At 50.3% G+C, this 9,431-nt stretch overlaps 1 protein-coding gene across 1 annotated transcript in view; it reads left to right on the top strand.

Annotated features, from left to right (window-relative positions):
* Positions 1-613: 613 nt before the first annotated feature.
* Positions 614-9,431, top strand: part of col16a1 (collagen, type XVI, alpha 1) — a 212,184-nt gene continuing 203,366 nt past the window's right edge. Inside the window, exon 1 of the mRNA XM_052036512.1 lies at positions 614-926. The gene's annotated coding sequence lies outside the window, so the exon portion shown is untranslated. The remainder of the gene's footprint in view (positions 927-9,431) is intronic.

Below are 9,431 nucleotides of genomic sequence, written 5' to 3'. Positions count from 1 at the left end.
TCCCTTCAACCACTCAGTTCTTGAACCAACACTAATCACTACCTCAGGAAAGCAACACTGGGACCACTTTGATCACTTTGCACCAACAATGGACTTTTTTTTGTTCTAATAGTGTTCTTTCTTGTATAATTTACGTTTGACTTATGTTTTTTCTTGTGAATGTTGTATATCTGATGCTCTGTGCCTGTGATGCTGCTGTAAGTTTTTCATTGTACCTGTGCACAATTTATGCATCTGACAATAAACTCCACTTTGACTTTTCCAGTCCCCGAGCCCGGTGATCCAGTCCTCAGACCTGCACTGATCCACTCCCTCAGCCCACAGTGATCCAATCCCCAAGCTCAGTGATCCACCCCCAAGCCCGGGGCGCTCCACTCCCCGATCCCGGACACCACCCCCCCCCCCTCCCCCCGATCCCGGGATGATTCACCCCCGATCCAGCGATCCACTCCCTGATCCCGGGATGATCCTCCCCCAACTCCCCCCCCCCCCCGATCCCGGCGATCCACCCCGATCCAGGGTTGATCCTCCCCCCCGATCCCGGGCTGGTCCTCCCCCGGACCCGCCGCCTCCCTACAAGGCATTGTTCCGTTCCTTCCCCAGCCGAGCGCTGCACCAGATGCGCGTTTGGACGTGTCCCCGCTCGTCAGTCTCTGCGCATCAGCTCCCGGCGCCCGGCCCCACAAACTTCGTGCACACTTTCCAACTTTCTCCGGGAGCGGCTCCACACTTCTGTCGGCCGGGGTACACCCCCCCCCCCCCGCGGCGGAGGCGCCCGCCGTGTGCCCTGTGGTGACCGGGGGCTCCCGGGGATGGTCCAGCCGGGGGTGTGAGGCAGCGAGACACTTGCGGAGAGGGTCCCGGACACAGGCGGCCCCTGCCCGGGTCACCGAGAACAGAAGGGAGGGCTCTGGCTCCCACCCAAGGTGAGTGTGTGGTGGGCTTGGAGGTGCAGGGACCCTCTGCCTTCACAGGAGGGGAGGGGGTGGGGGTCCCGACAGTCGGTGGGGGGGGGGGGGCAGGGGGTCCGGTTGTGGGATGCAGCAGCTGGAAGGCACAATGCAGAGGGGAGGGGGCGAGGAATCCGCCCCGGGTTCTGGGCATTCGCCACGACTGCTGACGGAGCCCCGCGGGCGGTGAGGGGGCAGGAGGGGGGGGGGGGGGGATGGGGGTGCTGCCAGACATCCTCAACACGTTCCCGTAAGGTCCCTGAATCCAGACCCCCCCCCCCCCCCCACTACTTCCAGCCCACCCTCCAGCAGATCCGCCCGCACTCCCAGCGGTGGGACCACGTCTGGAAGGTGTGTGGATGGTGTGGGAGCTCCCGGGGCCGGGGCAGAGTGTGCCCGGGTGGGTCGCTGGGGTGTGTGTCCCTCGGACCGGTACCGCTCCGTGGATCCGCAATTGGCAACTTCGCAGCGTGTCCCAGGGATGTGAGCGGGTTTGCGGTGTGCGGGCTCCCAGAAGTGTGCGGGCAGTCCCGGGACAGAACCAGACCGTGCGGCGACCGAGTCCGCGGTGCATTGAAAAGACCCCAGTGAGGGTCAACCTCCGAGTCTGGCCTGTAACCCAAGTATGTTTTCCTTCGAATATATACTCCATTCTCTTTAGAAAGCTGCTGTTGAAAGGCCTCCCTTCCAGCGGTGCAATCCTAGGTCACCACTTGCCACATCCGAAGCATTTCTCCCCCTCCCGTCTTAATTCTGTGTCATCTGGTTAACAACTTCCGAGTTTCCTATTCGTTAAGACTCCTTGATCTTTGTGAGCTCTGTTAGTTTCCCGTTAATCTCCGGTGCTGGAAGGTGAGAAATGGAACCTTCTTCAGTCCCTGCAGGCGGTGGCAGTCTCCCCGCTCCGCCATCCACCCACCCCCACAGTAACCCCCGGCACCTTCACCACTGCCCCCACACCTGGACTCGGGGCAGCCCCAACCCGGCCCAACTCTCAGGCTGAAGTCTCAGAAAGTTCAGCACAACATCTTTGTCTTTGCATTCCATTCTAGTTTTAAAGTCAAGGGTACGAAATACATTTAAACTGTGTACTTGACCCCTCTTCCCATTTCAGAAGACTTATTTACTTCCATTCCCTGATCTCTTTGACCCTCTTTAAAATTCTAGCATTCAAAATGTACTGCCCATTTCCTGCTTTCTAAATGTATCATATTGCACTTCTCTGCTGATCACTACATAGAACATAGAACACTACAGCAGAGTACAGGCCCTTCGGCCCACAATATTGTGCCGACATTTTGTCCTGCTCTAAGATCTATCTAACCCTTCCCTCCCACATAGCCCCCCATTTCTCTGTCATTCATGTGTCTATCTAAGAATCTCTTAAATGTCCCTAATGTATCTGCCCCCACAACCTCTGCCAGCAGTGCGTTCCATGCACCCACCACTCTCTGTGTAAAAAAACCTACCCCTGACATCCCCCTTATACCTTCCTCCAATCACCTTAAAATTATGTCCCCTCGTGTTAGCCATTGTTGCCCTGGGAGAAGGTCTCTGTCCACTTGATCTCTGCCTCTTATCACCTTGTACACCTCTATCAAGTCACCTCTCATCCTCCTTCTCTCCAAAGAGAAAAGCCCGAGCTTGCTCAACCTATCCTCATAAGACATTATTTCTTAACATTCCCAAATGACCATAAATGTCGATCTTGATTACGGTCACTCACAGTTTCCCCCCTCCCCAACACTCAGCTGACAGGCCTGGACCCCTGGTTGATATTTCTCTCCCTCGAGGATGACATTTATCTCCCACATCCCGCTGTCCCCTATATTTACGTAGCAACCTGGGACATAAGCCATCAGGCCTGGGTAAACCTACCTTAGCACTGCCGACTTCCCTTTATCCATCCTGTCCCCTCACAGCACCAGTGCCGTCTCCTCCTCTGCCACTACGTCAGCAGCTTGCCCTTCTCCTGACGTGGGATAATCACCAGTGTCCTGCTCTACGGGAAGCTGAGTCTCGGTCTCCAATCACCTCAGCCCACCCTTCCTGCTCCCCTCTGTGTGAATGGCAGGCATCAGTGTGTGCTGCTACCTGTTAGTCCTCTCCTCTCCAGTTTCCCACTGCCCTTTCTGCTTGCTGCCTGAAGCTCTCCAGTATTTGAATTCCACCATTTACCTCCATTTCCAATTTTACTTGCCCAGAGAAGCTTTGATACATTTCTTCAGAAATGTCCTAATTTTTTCCCAAACTATATCCCAAAAAGCTGATTTTTTTCTCTTTTGCCAGCTAACCTTTGATTCAAATCCATGGGAACAATTAGTAAGCCACAGGAAAATATCCATTCCCTAATGGAACACTTTCCCATTTCCCTTGTCTTACACAGTTAATGGCAGTACAGCAGAATCTTGGGATCCAAGTCCACAGCTCCCTGAAAGTGGCTGCACAGGTTGATAGGGTGGCACCGAGTTCAAGAGTCAGGCAGTTATGTTGCAGATTTATAAAACTCTGGTTAGGCCGCATCTGAAGTATTGCATTCAATTCTGGTTGCCCCGTTACAGGAATGATGTGGAGGCTACGGAGAGGGTGCAGAAGAGGTTCACCAGGATGCTGCCTGGATTAGAGGGCATGTGCTATAAGGAGAAGTTGGACAGACCAGGGTTGTTTTCCCTGGAGCGGTGGAGGCTGAGGGGAGACCTGATAGAAGTTTATAAGATTATGAGAAGCATAGATAGAGTAGACAGCTGGTATCTTTTTCCCAGAGTCAAAATGTCTAACACCAGAGGGCATGCATTTAAGGTGAGAAGAAGAAAGTTTAAAGGAGATGTGTGGGGCAAGTATTTTACACAGCAAGCGGTGGGTGCCTGGAATGCGCTGCCTGGCGTGGTGGTGGAGGCAGATACGATAGTGGTGTTTAAGAGGCTGTTAGATCAGTAGATGAATATGCTGACAATGGAGGGATATGGACCATGTGCAGGCAGAAAGGAATAGATGTCATGAGCTGAATTAGTTCAGCACAACACTGTGGGCCAAAGGGCCCGTTCTTGTGCTGTACTGTTCCATGTTCTAGTCTTTTTCTGATGGGGTGGTGATCATTGTTTCCCTAAGGCTTGCTCTACCTGTTGTATGAAATCCCCAAGTGCTTAATCCTTTGACTGAAAATTCTTCTTTAAGCATCTCAAGAATTCCTTGCTTTTTATTTTGATAATGTATCCAACCCGCAGGCTTAGGATCATTAGTCCTATTGCCACAATTTAAGTTCTGTATCTTTCTGGAACTTGCTTCTGGATCTCCCACTCTTTGGTGGTATGACACACACTGTGTGGCTGATAAAGGAGTGTCCTTCCATGTTATCTATATGCTCATTCACGAGGCAGCCAGTAAGGCACCTCTACAAGGGATGGATGCACATGTAATTTGGGTAACTTGCTGACAAGTGGGGAACTTATTGAAGTACTGTGCAGAATTAAAAAATGGAAATGTACTCACGGGCTGGATGTGACTCCCTCAATCATAGCCTGGTCTTCGGTTTGCACTTGATTAGAAATAATTTGGACGATGGAGCAGAGAGCCATTGCCTCAGTTTGTTCTGGTCATCACATTGGTTATTATGGTAACACAAGAGATTCTGACGATGCTGGAAACTGGAGCAATTCACAAAAAGTGCTGGAGGGACTCAGCAGGTCAGGCAGCATCCGTGGAGGGAAATAAACAGTCAACGTTTCATGTCGAGACCCTTCATCAGGACTGGAAAGGAAGAGGGCAGAAGCCAGAATAAGAAGGTGGGGGGAGGGGGAGGAGCACAGGCTGGCAGGTGACGGATGAGTCCTGGTGAGGGGGGGAAGGTAGGTGGGTCGGGGAGGGGGGAAGATGTAAGAAGCTGAGAAGTGATCGGTAGAGGAGGCAAAGGGCTGAAGAAGAAGGAATCCGGTGGGAGAGGGCAGTGGACCACGGAATAAAGGATGGGGAGGGGAGGAGAGGAGATGGGCAGGTCACCAAGGAGCCACAGGAATAAGGGAAGACAAAGGAGTGGGGGGGTGGGGAGAAGAAAAGGAAGGGGAGGGGTTACCAGAAGTTAGAGAAATTGATGTTGAGGCCGTCAGGTTGGAGACTCCCAAGGTGGAATATGAGGTGTTGTTCCTCCAACCTGTGTAATGGTAAATAGCACATATGGAAGCAGATGAATTTTAGACTGAATGGAGATGGCATTCAGCGTGGGAATGTGTGAGGTCATCCACTTTAGATCTAAAGCAGATTTTCTGAATTGTAATAAAATTGGACCAGTGGAACACTGACTGATTCAGGGAAACAGCTGGTGGAAATGAGCATGCTGGGGTGCAGAAGGCTGGAATGCAAGGGGTGGAAGTGAGAGTTGCAGAGAACTCTGGTTGGACCCTACTTAGAGGTCCACACCTCAGAAAAGATCTGAGTCCTCGACAGAGTTGAAAAGTTGTATTTCCAGAACCACACTGAGGTAAAGGGTTGGATTACGAGGACAGTTGAGGGACGTAGAGGCAGGAAGAGGCTCTGCTGCCTCTTGACCTACCTGCACAAAGCCATAAGATCAGGGTGTATCCATCTTTTCATCATTATTCCGGCTTGGTCTCCTTTTTCACTGCTTTCCACAGTGTCCAAAGTATCACTGGTCTCAGCCTTGAACCTACTCAGCAACTGAGCTTTGGAGGGAGAACTCCGGAGGTTTATGAAGTTCCCAGTGAGGACATTTCTCCATATTTCTGCTCTGAAAGACTGGTCCCTTCACCTGAATCTCACTGTTTGCATCGTCCATCACTCCTTTACTCCTCTACTAGTTCATTGTTTTTCCTGAAGTCACCTTAACTCTTGTGCCGTTGTCTCCTCTGCACTGTGTTACTCCATTCTTCCTCTAGCTCTAGTTAACCTTCCCACAAGGATATTCATTCAAGCTATTGAAACGCAATCTTCCCACCTCGAACAGGACCCTTGAGCCCCACACTAAAGCCAACACCTGCAGCGATGCCTTCCTCTCTCCCAGAAAGTGAATCCTGGGAGATCCTGGAATAAGATGCGAAAGAATAGGGCCTATCACATGCAGCAGTGGGAAAGTGTGTATGGATCCAGAAGAAATAGTGGAGCTACTTAATGACGGGCGGCACGGTAGCATAGTGGTAAGCGCGACGCTATTACAGCGCCAGCGATCGGGGTTCAATTCCCGTCGCTGTCTGTAAGGAGTTTGTACGTTCTCCCGTGTCTGCATGGGTTTCCTCCGGGTGCTCTGGTTTCCTCCCACATTGCAAAAATGTACGGGTAGGTTAATTGGGTTTAAAATGGGCGGCGTCGACTCGTTGGGCTGGAAGGGCCTGTTACCACGCTGTAAATAAAATCTAAAAAAAATACTTTACATCAGTATTCACTATGGAAAAAGATCTAGGGGATTGTAGTGAGGACTTGCAGTGGGTTGACAAGCTTGAATATGTAGATATTAGGAAAGAGGAGGTGCTGAAACTTTTGGAAAGCGTCAAGTTGGATAAGTCGCCAGGACCGGATGGGATGTACCCCAGGCTGCTGTGGGAGGCGAGGGAGGAGATTGCAGAGCCTCTGACAATGATCTTTGCGTCATTGATGGAGACGGGAGAGGTTCCAGAAGATTAGAGGGTTGCGGATGTTGTTCCCTTATTCAAGAAAGGGAGTAAAGATAGCCCAGGAAATTATAAACCAGTGAGTCTTACCTCTGTGGTTGGTAAGCTGATGGAGAAGATCCTAAAAGGCAGGATTTATGAACATTTGGAGAGGTATAATATGATTAGGAATAGTCAGCATGGCTTCGTCAAGGGCAGGTCCTGCCTTACGAGCCTGATTGAATTTTTTGAGGATGTGACTAAACACATCGATGAAGGGAGAGTAGTAGATGTAGTGTATATGGATTTCAGCAAGACTTTTGATAAGGTACCCCATGCAAGGCTTATTGAGAAACTAAGGAGACATGGGATCCAAGGGCACATTGCAGTGTGGATCCAGAACTGGCTGGCCCACAGAAGGCAAAGAGTGGTTGTTGAAGGTCGTATTCTGAGTGGAGGTCGGTGACCAGTGGTGTACCTCAGGGATCTGTTCTGGGACCCTTACTCTTTGTGATTTTTATAAACGACCTGGATGAGGAAGTGGAGGGGTGGGTTAGTAAGTTTGCAGATGACACAAAGGTTGGATGTGTTGTGGATAGTGTGGAGGGCTGTCAGAGGTTACAGCGGGACATAGATAGGATGCAAAGTTGGGCTGAGAAGTGGCAGATGCAGTTCAACCCAGATAAGTGTGAAGTGGTTCATTTTGGTAGATCAAATATGATGGCAGAATATAGTATTAATGGTAGGACTCTTGGCGGTGTGGAGGATCAGAGGGATCTTGGGGTCTGAGTCCATAGGATGCTCAAAGCAGCTGCACAGGTTGACTCTGTGCTAAGAAGGCAGATGGTGTATTGTCCTTCATCAATCGGGGAATTGAATTTAGGAGCCGAGAGGTATTGTTGCAGCTATATAGGACCCTGGTCAGACCCCACTTCTGGTCTGGTTCTGGTTCTGCTCAGTTCTGGTTGCCTCACTACAGGAAAGATGTGGAAGCTATAGAGAGGGTGCAGAGGAGATTTACAAGGATGCTGCCTGGAATGCGGAGCATGCCTTATGAAAGCAGGTTGAGGGAACTTGGCCTTTTGTCCTTGGAGCGACGGAGGATGAGGGGGGACCTGATAGAGGTGTATAAGATGATGAGAGGCATTGATCGGGTAGATAGTCAGAGGCTTTTCCCCAGGGCTGAAATGGTGGCCACAAGAGGACATAGGTTTAAGGTGCTGGGGAGTAGGTATAGAGGGGATGTCAGGGGTAAGTTTTTTACTCAGAGAGCGGTGAGTGCGTGGAATGGGCTGCCGGCAACGGTGGTGGAGGCGGATACAATAGGGTCTTTTAAGAGACCGTTAGATTGGTGCATGGAGCTGAGTAAAATAGAGGGCTATGGGTAAGCCTAGTAATTTCTAAGGTAGGGACATGTTTAGCACAGCTTTGTGGGCCAAAGGGCCTGAATTGTGCCGTAGCTTTTCTATGTTTCTATGTTTCCTTGCCTTATCTGTACCATAGCAGCAGCCTTTCCTTGTTCTCAGGCATTCTTAATGTGAGCTGGAGTAGCCCGAGGCATTTTCTGCATGTGTAATTGTTCAGAACGAGTGTGGTGGCCCGGACTGTGTTGGCATTGGCTGGGAATTCCCATGAGTTCCACTGTTTGCAGGGAAGATGATGTGCTCATGTTTCCAGAAATTGTATGGGGAGGCTGTGTGTTACTTCACTGGGAATCCCTGAAACCATGTCAATATTTTCTGAAGTCCCCGGGAGTGTATTAGTATTTACTCTTCTGATCCAGTGACTGCAGAGTGAGGCAACAATAATTAGTGCTGTTGCCAAAACACAAGGCTGTGCTATTGTACAATTCACTGAGGGGTATCAGTTGTTGCTTTGACCAGGAATCTTATAATAAGCTACTGGTCGGTCTCAGATCTCATGCATACGTCTGGCTGTAAGAATCATGTTTACCTACTGGAAGTGTTGTAAATTTGTGGAGTACAATCTGGCATCAAATTGCCAAAAGGGATTTGGAGGTTTGCCTTGTTCTAGACAGGCTCAAAGGGCCAGTGCTCCAAGGACCCCGCAAGGAAACCCTTAGCTTTCCTGCCCCAGACTCCCTAGCTACCTGCTGCGAGAGTTCCTCTGAACCCTTGTCCCAGGCACTGCTGGCCCCTGAGGCATGAGCTCCTGCTGGTGAACTTGAACCTCATACCTGACTGTAGCCGGCTTGCATTAGTCATCGAAACAGGAAGTCTTTTGTTGATGGACCCCAGTTACCAAAATACTTTTGTTGTGAATAAACAAAAATATTCAAAGCAAATGAACAAAGCCTTCTGACATTTTTATCCCCGGGCAAAGCAAGGGGAGACTGACTTCTAGTCCTTCACAACCCCAGGATGTTCCAAAGCCCTTTGCAGCCAAAAGCACTGACCACTGTTGTGACGTGGGAAGTGTGGCAACCAATCTGCATTGAATAAACTCCCACAGTCAGTAAGGCCATTACAGGATCGAAGGATCTTCAGAGCATGGATGGGTGCCTGTGAATCTGCTGTAGCCAGTGACCCTGTCAGTCCCGTTCCCAGCTCCTTCCCTGTAGCCCCCCAGTCCTTTTCTCTCTCCATCTCTAATTCTCTTTTGCAAGCAAATGGGAATGGCCAGGTGATGACCAGCTGATGACCAGGTAATGACCAGGTGATGACCAGTTGATAACAGGTAGTGACCAGGTAATGACCAGCTGATGACCAGGTAATGTCCAGGCAATTACCAGGCAATCAGCAGGTGATAACCAGGTAATGACCAGGTGATGACCAGTTGATAACCAGGTAGTGACCAGGCAATGACCAGGTGATAACCAGGTAATGACCAGTTGATAACCAGGTAATGACCAGTAATGACCAGG

The sequence above is a fragment of the Pristis pectinata genome, chromosome 22 (assembly GCF_009764475.1).
Source record: "Pristis pectinata isolate sPriPec2 chromosome 22, sPriPec2.1.pri, whole genome shotgun sequence".
Taxonomy (NCBI): Eukaryota; Metazoa; Chordata; class Chondrichthyes; order Rhinopristiformes; family Pristidae; genus Pristis; species Pristis pectinata.
Note: the sequence above shows the minus strand (reverse complement) of the source record. Positions and strands in the feature narration are given on the sequence as shown.